The sequence below is a fragment of the Choristoneura fumiferana genome, chromosome 7 (assembly GCF_025370935.1).
Source record: "Choristoneura fumiferana chromosome 7, NRCan_CFum_1, whole genome shotgun sequence".
Taxonomy (NCBI): Eukaryota; Metazoa; Arthropoda; class Insecta; order Lepidoptera; family Tortricidae; genus Choristoneura; species Choristoneura fumiferana.
Window position 1 is genome coordinate 3,974,236 of NC_133478.1, and position 10,611 is coordinate 3,984,846.

The following is a 10,611-nucleotide window of genomic DNA, read 5'->3' on the forward strand; positions in this document are numbered from 1 at the left end:
CAAGCTCGAACATTCTTATAAAAACACAACCATAGTAAATCCAATAAATGAATCATGTTACATATTAACGCACGTGAACACACACACACATGCACGCACGCACAAAGTTTCACATTTGTAATATTAGTTTGCCCGTGTCCTGCTCGGTTTTAGAATCATCATCCCAGCCTATATACGTCCCACTGCTGGGCACAGGCCTCCTCTCAGAACAAGAGGGCTTGGGCCATAGCTCCCACGCGGGCCCAGTGCGGATTGGGAACTTCACACGCACCATTGAATTGCTTCGCAGATTTGTGCAGGTTTGCTCACGATGTTTTCCTTCACCGCAAAGCTCGTGGTAAATTTCAAATGTAATTCCGCACATGAATTTCGAAAAACTCAGAGGTGCGAGCCGGGGTTTGAACCCACGACCCTCTGCTTGAGGGGCGATAGGTCAAACCACTAGGCCACCACGGCTTTTTTAATAGGTTTTAGAATAGGACGTACCCATTTCTTCCCAGGAGTGTCATAAAAGCGACTATGGATGTGTGTTGTAAGACCCAGCATTGCGATGTGGATTCTGTGGAAAGCAAGTGGAAACCACCGCATTATTTTCCCAAGAGTCGTCCTGAAGGTTCACTGCTGATCCTCAGACAACAACCACGACCACTCTGCCAAAAGTGTAGCGATTTAGAAGGATTACTAATACCATTCGAAATTGGTATTTATTCGTAAGGTAAACGTCCGAGTGCTAATGCCCAATAGACGACACTCTGTTGTCATCTCTATTGCTAATGGCATAAGATTAAAGATGCCAACTATTGGGACAGTGACGAGCACTCGTACGTTTACCTTATATTGCCGCAATAATACAACTGAAATAAATATTCTTGTATAGCACAAGAGAAATCTCTCTCCAGGCGGATGTTGGACGTTTAACTATTATTACTATCATCACAATTAAATTAACTAGTTAACAAGATGGGTAGATTAGATACTCTGCTTTTAAAGTCATGTGGGGTAACGTACGCTGTGCGCTGATTTCGGACTGAAATGTACTTACCCACTACGTACGTTAAGTTAACCCCACATGACATTTTGCAGGTGGTAGGACCTTGTGCAAGCATCTTGCTCGCTAATCCTGCCGTGAAGCAGCAGTGCTTGCATTGTTGTGCTTCGGCGTGGAGAGTAAGACAGCCGGTGAAATTACTGGCACGTGAGATATCCCATCTTAGGCCTCTAGGTTGGCAACGCGTCTGCAATACCCCTGGTGTTGCAGATGTTTATGGGCGGTGGTGATCTCTTACCATCAGGAGACCCACTTGCTCGTTTGCCACCCAGTCGTATAAAAAAAATTACTCTATTTTAACTTTAAAGCTAGATACACACTGACGGCGGAGGCGGAGCGGTGCGGCGCGGCGCGGAGTACTGGTTGTAATATTCGAGCTAACATGAAAAAGGACACAGAGAATAAGCGTGGCGCGGTATTCTGTGTGGCCTCTTTCACGTTAGCTCGAATATTACAACCCGCCTCCGCGCCGCGCCGCCTCCGCCGTCAGTGTATTTCTAGCTTTAAGTTTTTAAACACTTTTCGCGGCAAACGCGGTGACTCGAGTTCACGACAAACGTCGTGAAATTGACCGTTGTTTATAGGCCTGTTTATTTATACTGTACGAGGTTCGTAATTATCCAATAAATGCGTCTATAATTATTTAATCGAGGACGCTACAATTGGAAAATACTATGGGAAAAGATATGGCCAAGCTATTGCTGTGAAACGTTTAACAAACTTCAAAGAGGGTATCTTAGAGAAGATCCTCTTCATTGGTTTTATTCATACCTACTCGCGTCTACTTGCTGAGCTGAGACGAGAACACACTGAAAGCAACAAAAAATAAAGTTGGGGTTAGGAATCGATCTCAGTTTCTACATCATTCCGTAAATCCTGCATAATAGTGGGTACACCATCTTGAGCGATTAGTATGGATTCCAGAATCTCGTTGTAAGTAATTTGTGATTAAAAATGTGAACAAAAACATTAAAAAAAATAGTGAAATCAAAAACAAAGATAGCCATGCCTGGCCATTGACTGGACTGGGTGGACATATTTGTTACATTACATGATATTATATTTGTACCGAGGTCTTGCTGATGAAATGGTTACAAAAAGTAAATTGGTCTCATTAAGATTGGTTTCTTGGAATCTTTTTGTATTTTTTATTTCAATTCCAAATTTTTACTTTTACGGTCATCCCGTAAAACCGAAATTGAAAATACAAACTGAAATATAGATGCACAGAAAAAACAGAAAAATAAGACCATCACTGGGAATCGAACCCAGGTCCTCGGTAATCCGTACCGCGTGCTATACCGCTACACCACTGATGGTCAACAACCACCAGTGCACCTGGGTTCGATTCCCAGTGATGGTCTTATTTTTCTGTTTTTTCTGTGCATCTAAATTTCAGTTTGTATTTTCAATTTTTAAATTGGTCTCGTTAGAAGCTTAATATTTTAATGTAGATATTTACGATCAGTGGTAGCGGTCCGCATTAACAACGGTTCGAATGCAATGTATCGTTAAAAACTCAAGGAAATATGACATATTACCATTAGAACTCCAAGGAATGCGCTAAGCGCTTGTAGGACCGCTTTTTGTCTAGATTTTTTGAATTACATCTGACTCCTTTGCTGACCAAGTTAATAAGACAGACCCTCAATCACTTGTCAAGGAATATCTACCTTTAACACATTGTTGGTAAAGTTTAGGGGTGGTATGTTTAAGCGAAAATTATTCTTGTTACGTCGTTAGACCTTTGGCTAATGTCCAATTAGCGCAAACACTAGATTTTCTTCAATGAAGAGAGTTTCTGTTATTTTCTTCAGCCGGACTGGTTTATGGTGAGTGAATGAACTCAAGAATGAAGTCGGTCGGAACATAAGTTACGTTTTTGCTTGTTTGGAGTTAATTATTGTAGCTCAGTAGTGGATCCATAGCAGATCATTATCGCGGGTTAGTCTTACCCGGGCACTTGGATTTATAAAGTTTTTTGTGGCTTATGATTAAGTTATATACGAGACGTTGGATAGATTTACGACCAAATTAATTAAAATAAGACGACTAGTGCTTGGTTAGTTAGTACTTTGAATCCCGGTAGGGGCAACTTGAAGGTATGATGAATACGAATTTTGAATTTGAATTTGAATTTTGAATTTGAAGGTTTGTAGTTATGAGTTCTGTGTGTTTATAAATATCTGTTAGATTTTACCTGCGGCTTTGCTCGTGTAACCCTTTACTCTGGTAGTTGAAGTATTTTGAACATTCATACTGCTTTATGGCGTCCACATACACACACCCACACACACAAACATCACGCCTGTATTCCCAAATGGGGTATATAGGTAGAGCACACGAAACGTTACCGCGTCGGAGCCACTTTTAGCAATTTTAGGTTTTAAGTTTGACAAAAACGGTACAATAGTGACAGGTTGCTAGCCTGTCGCCTACGGTATACTTTAACCTATATCCTCAGTCGCCTCTTACGACATCCACGGAAGAAATGGACAGGTGTAATTCTAATCCGACACCACACGGGATATATTTATGGTGTCCAATAAAGAATATGTGTATTTTGAACATGAAACTACCGTGACACTCACTCATATTAAATATATTGACCCGGATAACTCACGTCTTAAACCGAGTTTAGCCCGACATGTTTCGGGCTAATCCGTGGCCCTTCGTATTCGGAGCAACGCGACTCGGCGGCTGCTGTAACAGCCTAAGGTATAAAATATATCTATACTTGGAATATTCCGTACAAAATACGAAATCCCTAGAAAAATATTACTTAATTTTTTCGTAATGGCTACGGACGGAACCCCATTTTGGGCGTGTCCGACACGCTCTTGGCCGGTTTTATTATTTTGTGAGCAGGTTCGATTGTTAATTATAGAGTGTTTTGTGTTGGGGTTTGAAAACGTAAAAATAATATACATTTCAGCCATTTTGAAAATCTCACGGCTTACAGCTCATGGAGCTAATTGTCAATTTACGCCAGTAGTTCCCAAACTTATTTTTCTCGTGGACCACTTTCAAAATTTTACTGGTTTCGGTGGACCCCCTGCTACTACATTTCTACCACATTCTTAAAGTCGCCAAAAAATAAAAATTGTGTCGCTTCTGAGTTCTGTCCAGTCGCTTGCCCTATTAAAATATTATCTGCTTAGTTAGGTACTTAAAACAATGTAGGTAGGCCCTTATAATAACTATGCTTACATTTTGGCTCTTTACTATCAAAAGCAGATAAATTTTCGTGGACCCCCATTAACATCTTATGGACCCCCATTTTTTGTTCACGCCTATGTAGACCCCCAGCAAGTCTCCCGTGGACCCCTGGGGGTCCACCTGGACCACTTTGGGAATCACTGATTTACGCTATTTACTTTTCGCAGTTTTACATTGTAATACTCTTGGTCGTAATACATGGACTCGGTTGTAATAGTTGGACGGAAAGAAGACGCGCTGGGTGAAGGAAAAAATCGTGGCTGCGGAACATCCGAGAGTGGACCGGCATCGCTTCCGTCGAACAGCTGTTCCGGCTGGCTGCTCATAGAGACGAGTACAAAAAGCTAACGGCCAACCTTCAGGATTGAAGAGGCACTGAAAGAAGAAGAAGAATACTTGCAACGGAGTCACCCAAGGGTCTACTTTAAGGAGCTTTTCCACCGGTGACGCGAGACAAGTCGGCGCGAGACGATAATGAGGGCTATCGCGAATGAATTCGCCACTAGAGGCGCTAGTGTAGCGTGAGGTCTCCGAAATGTCAAATCTCACAGTTTTTGGATGAGCTACGCGGGTTTATTTATAATTAGAATAATTTTGTGAATATTTTGCAATATCTGAAATTAATTATGGCAAATATGCGTTCGGGGGCAATGAATGTCTGTGTTTTGAGACAGTTTTGTCTTTCAGAAACCTTTGTCCTCCCTTTTTTCCGAACAAAACGGGGACTATGCAACACTGTGACATGCTCGAAATTTTTATGGTACGGTTTTAAGGTGTATGAAATATGATTTTAATCTAAACTTTGTTTTCACGCCCGTAATAACAGACTTTGAAAGCCATGCCATGCTTAAAAACCTTACGCAACAGTGCGCCACCTAGTGAGACAAAAAACGATAGCCCTCATTGAAATTTGTATGGCGAAATTAAAATCCTCTCTTAGAAGTGCGATATGAACATTTTTTTTTGTTATTGTAACAATGAACCGTATTGCTGCGTACATAGAGTCTTTATATAACTCTGCAACGGAAACACAATTCTCGATCTCGGTGGTAATTTTTGGTGGAAATGGGTCGGAATTTCAATTCTCCTTTCGCACGCCTCACTGGTGGAAATGCACCTTTAGGCACCAAGTAAAAATTCGTGCATAAACCAATACCCAGCATACAATTTCCAAGCAAATGTCACCTGTATATTCTAAAGCAAAGTTTATAAACTGCAACAGTTTACTTAAATCGTTAATTTTGATGTGAGCGGTTTCTTAGCCTATACAGGGTCCAGTCGAAACCACTTTAGCTTTACCCCTGCTTGCTTTCAATTGAACTTTACATCTAAATTTTAAGACTTAAATTTCATCGAATTGTTAGAATTGCTGGGTAATATGGCAGTGGTCTGTAGCAGGTTGGTTCCATCCTTTATATGGGAATTCTGCTTCATTCTAATGCGGGCGAGTTAGGTCTCAGTAATATGCAATGGAATGAGTAATGATTGACGACCTAGAAAGGTTTTGTTTATATATTTTAGCGAGGACTGGTTACTTTGTCTGGTGTACCTACCTACTGGAACTGCTAGGACAGGGAATGGTGTGGCATAGACCTGTTTAATATGGACCTTGTTCTGTTTATGCTAATTCAACGGCATCGCCTGTTTATGTTAGTATCTTAATCTTACTAAAGGTAGGTACTAGGTTATAAACGTGAAAGTTTGTGAATCTGTGTGTGCGTGGTGCGTATGTATGGGTGGAAGCTATACTTTCAAAATATTTGCCTATAACTGAACTGAACTCTACGCACATTCTTTATTTTAAGTTAACCTGCAGTTTGCAAGGAGACTGTAATATTTCACTTCTAACAAGCTATGACACAACCTTTCATAAAATAATAAACACATCACAACATTTTGAGATAACGATCAATAGCGACTTAATATCAACAAATCGTCTATATTTCACGTTCTAGCAAACACCATATCGGGATTATCGCCTACCAAATTAGCTTTGCCGTTGGTCAAACTAGTATTTCTAGCAAATTCTGTGTAATAGTACATGGTCAGTAGCCGCATTAAAAGTTTGTAGCTATAACTGGCTCCCGTGTTGAGCATTGAGTCACATTATCGCGGGGCTTTAATATTTTGAAGGATTCGTGGGTTTGTGCTGCACGAGTTGACATGGGTCGTTATGTCATCCCGCCTTTTAGGGTGTATCTTGACTCTTTGGTGAAGGATGTCATCACTAAAGCACGGTTTCCACCGCGAACGGACAGGGTCGTCTTAGGCTTGGGGCCCTGGGGCACATACTAAATTGGGGACTTTTGGAAAGTTATTTTATTTATTACACTCACATCAAATTATATGAGAGAGAGAGAGAGAGAAAGAGAGATATTTATTTACACATATTCGATACATCGAAAAAACACGTTAGGAAGAAATAATAATAAAAAAAAACATCGAATAGTATAAATTGGGGCCCACTCAGCATAATGTTGCGGCAAGCTATATGGGTAAGTATGATTAAGATACGGGATTTCTTTTGAATAAAATCTTTGATATATACGAGTAAGCAGGGATGATTATAACTTTTCTTCAGGATAAAATGAAAAAATAAGTGAAATTTGCCTTTCGGGGGCTCCCTATGCTGGGGGCTGGCGGGCGACGAGCGTTTCTCTGTTCATTGCACGACCGAGACGGTCGCCGCACAGTGCTTAGGCCGCTTGTAGACGTTGCCGGACTTACGGTGTTGTATGTGTATGGCTAAGTCGCCAGACAAGTGTCCGTTGCGTATACACACATTCATTGTAAGCAATACAACACCGCAAGTCCGGCAAAAAAAAACGGTCCGTTGTCCGGTGAAAACAACGGACGTCTACAAGCGGCATTGTTAGTTGGCAGAGGTTGGCACACTCAAAATGTCACTCAAAGAAATTAGGCTAGTTTCCTAAAAATGTGCGTAAATATCTAAAAGCGTGCATAAATATCTGATACGACTCTCGAAACTCGAAGTTCGTGCCGCACCGTCCCTCTCGCTCTCGTATTAAACAGTATAAGTGTCAGAGAGACCGCACGACACGAACTTCGAGTTTCGAGTTTCTACTGCCCTGCAGGTTAACAGGTGACGTTTTAAGGCGACGCGATGTGGTGATGTGGCCGAGCCCTCTCTTCTGATTGATGCAGTAAGTAATAAATGAGGCTAATTTACAAACTTCTGTAAACATTGTACATTTTCCGAGCATTGCGATAATATCTTGATTACACTAAATTAATCGTCATTAAATGGCGTTGGCGTCGTAACTTGGTCGTCAGTCTAGACAGAATTCCAAATGTAGTTAGTTACATTTAATAGGTAAATAGCGAAACCACAGGCCCGTGTTTTTTAGTAAATCGACTATTTTATATCTTACTTGCTTTTGCCCGCGCCTTCGTCCGCTTGGAATTCGGTTATCGTGCGCTGTTCCCTCGGGAACTGTGCATTTTTCTGCGATAAAAAATAGCCTATGTCACTCTGGCCCATAATCTATCTCTACGCCAAAATTATGTCGATCCGTTGCTCCGTTGTGGCGTGACAGAAGGAAAAACATACAAGTATTTGTTTGTTGTGTGTACACACACTTTCACATTATAATATTAGTACTTAGTACGGATAGTGGTAAAGGAAAATGGTGCGATCTTTCGGAAAGTTATGTTCTGTCCAGTCTTTTACGCCAATTAAATGCAAGCCTTGTCACAAAATATATAATAAATATACTAGTAAAAGCCTGGTACTCAATTATTTTACGTAATTCAAAAATTGTAACTTTTTTTTTACTGAAACTTCAGGAAACCTATCCAATTGCAACGTAAATGCCAACTGCCGTCTGCTCGCACATTTTCCATTGTAATTCCATGGCAGTCGGCACAACTGCACGCAAACTGCACGCTGGCTGCGATTGAAATGTATGGCCCGTCTACATTTGCGGTTACATTAGAATCCAGTCAGTCTGTGTACTCGCCCTTAGTTTTTATATTTTTTGACATATGATGCCTGTGTTTATGAATATGTAGGTCAAGGAGGCAACAGTGGCTAGAATTTTTTTAACAGGCTGTTGCATGAAAAGTATAAATCTCTGAAATAGTTGTTACAAGCATAAACCACGCTGCATTATTAAACTTTCACATGTGGTTTGTATTTTTTTTAGTTTGTATTTTCGATAAGAGTTTTCATATACAATGACCGTTCTTTTTGGTTTAGTTGGTTCCTCAAAACTCGCAATCATAATGATACCAATTGTGTTACATAATACCACTACCACTACAAGTATCACTACAACTACCACTACAAATACCACTAACATAATACATAACCATAATATTCTGCTATTCAGGACAGAGACAAATCCAACAAATTAGAAAAGATGATGATCGGTCCAGCCGTTCTCGAGTTATAAGTGTTCAAACAAACCCGACTTTGTTTTATTATTCGTAATATTTTAAGTCACCCGCTCTTCTCCCACTACTTCTTTATCTTACGACTATGACTTCAGTTCAGATTCAGACCAGATTATGTATGACTTCAGTTCCTAGGTTTGTGGATAAGTCCCGAAATTTCGAGACACCTGGGACTGACGATAAAGTCTCGTCTTAGTCCCGAGACTCAAAATTATTTCAGAGACTGGACGCCCTAGAGGTACACAGTGGTTCGCGAGCCACCGTGTACTTTTCGGAAACAAGCCACTGTTGACTCTGGAGCCGTTTTGTATTTTAGATGAAACTAGAAACGAACTGCATAACTAAGGGCTTCGAATTATCAGCCTACACTAAGAAGGTAAGATAGTCTTCAACAAAAACAGAAGAAATAACATAACTAGTACGAGTTAAGAAAAAAATAAAGTTAAACTTGCCTAAAAATGTAATTTCGGCAGGATGAAAACAAAAACGCATCATAACACATCCGCGTAGCGCCGGAGCAGCCGACTAACTAGTTCATACTTGATCGAGTATCGAACGCTTTCGTTTGATGTACAGGACAACTTTATAGCTCTTTCCCTTTTCAAAACAGCACCTTCGAGCCACTGTTCCCTTCGAGCCAGTGTTCCCTCCCTGACCTACTCATATATTCCATGAAGACTCCATCGCCCCGGTTGAAATTTTTGTGCTTTTTTATTTCAACCGCTTCACGTACCATTCTTGAGTAGAAATGACGTTCTGTGGAGATGATTTTGGGATTGTGAAGCTCGCAGACTGTGACTTCAGCCTACTGGTGACCACGGCCACTGTAATGTGGTTGAAACGTCGAGGTAAATATTACTCGTGATTAGCGTTACGTGACTCGTAATTAGCGTGATAAGTCCCGTTTGTGGTTTTCCTTAGGGGTGATAAGTACTTTTCCTTCGCATTTATATTATTACCTATTATTATTATTATTATTTAAAAAACGGGACCAAACGAGTAGTATACCCTCCCAAAAGTCCCAAATGAAACAAGAATGTTCCGAATTGAATCATAAATGAGTTCTGTGGTAACAAACATAATAAAAATACAACTGAATCGAGATATTCCCCACTTTCTTAAGTTGGTTAAAAATAAGTACGTTTTTCTCTACCCTACTTATTATCATCACCGTACTCGTCACCCTACCATAAAATGGATTTATTTAGTTAAACATTCAATGCAGACAATTGTTTTGTTACCCATGAGGCTTGGGAAAACAATACTTCAATTCACAACTAGATTTCAGCCTATTTATAGTAGGATGACAGCTTTTCGACACTCCATGTATGTGAGTACCTACACCTGTCTGTCAGTACAAAAGTCACGTTCCAGAATTCTTAGAATCAGGTCTAGGCCTTTTTCCCAATCATTCGACAAGCGTTCACTCCTAATACGACGTCAGGTGGACAAACCCTGCTACAACCAACTTTACTCTGCCACTCACAAAACACAACCCAAGGAATCATGATCTTAGAAGCTTGTCTATAGAGTCTGTGGTAGTTTGTTTTGTACCCATTCCACGTATGACACGACGTGTGCAAAAGCTCACGATAGATCATATTGTATTTCTTTATAAATGTTCAAAACGGGTCAAGTGCGTGGCAGGCATGCGCAGTAGGGTTCCGTAATTTGCCGCCACAGATTTGAAATATAATAGTATTTCAAGTCTGTGTTGGCCGCTAATTTTCTGTTTTGGTCGATCTTCACACGTCAACTTATGTAACCAGCTAATGTAAGTCTTACATTACTTGTATTGTGCTTTGGCGCTTACAGACTTTAAATTTTTCAAAGACCTATCCAACTACGAGTAGGTACCTACTCCTCACACCGTGGGTTAAGTATAATGGTCACCGCTCATTACAGCCACCCGGCACCCGATCAGCACC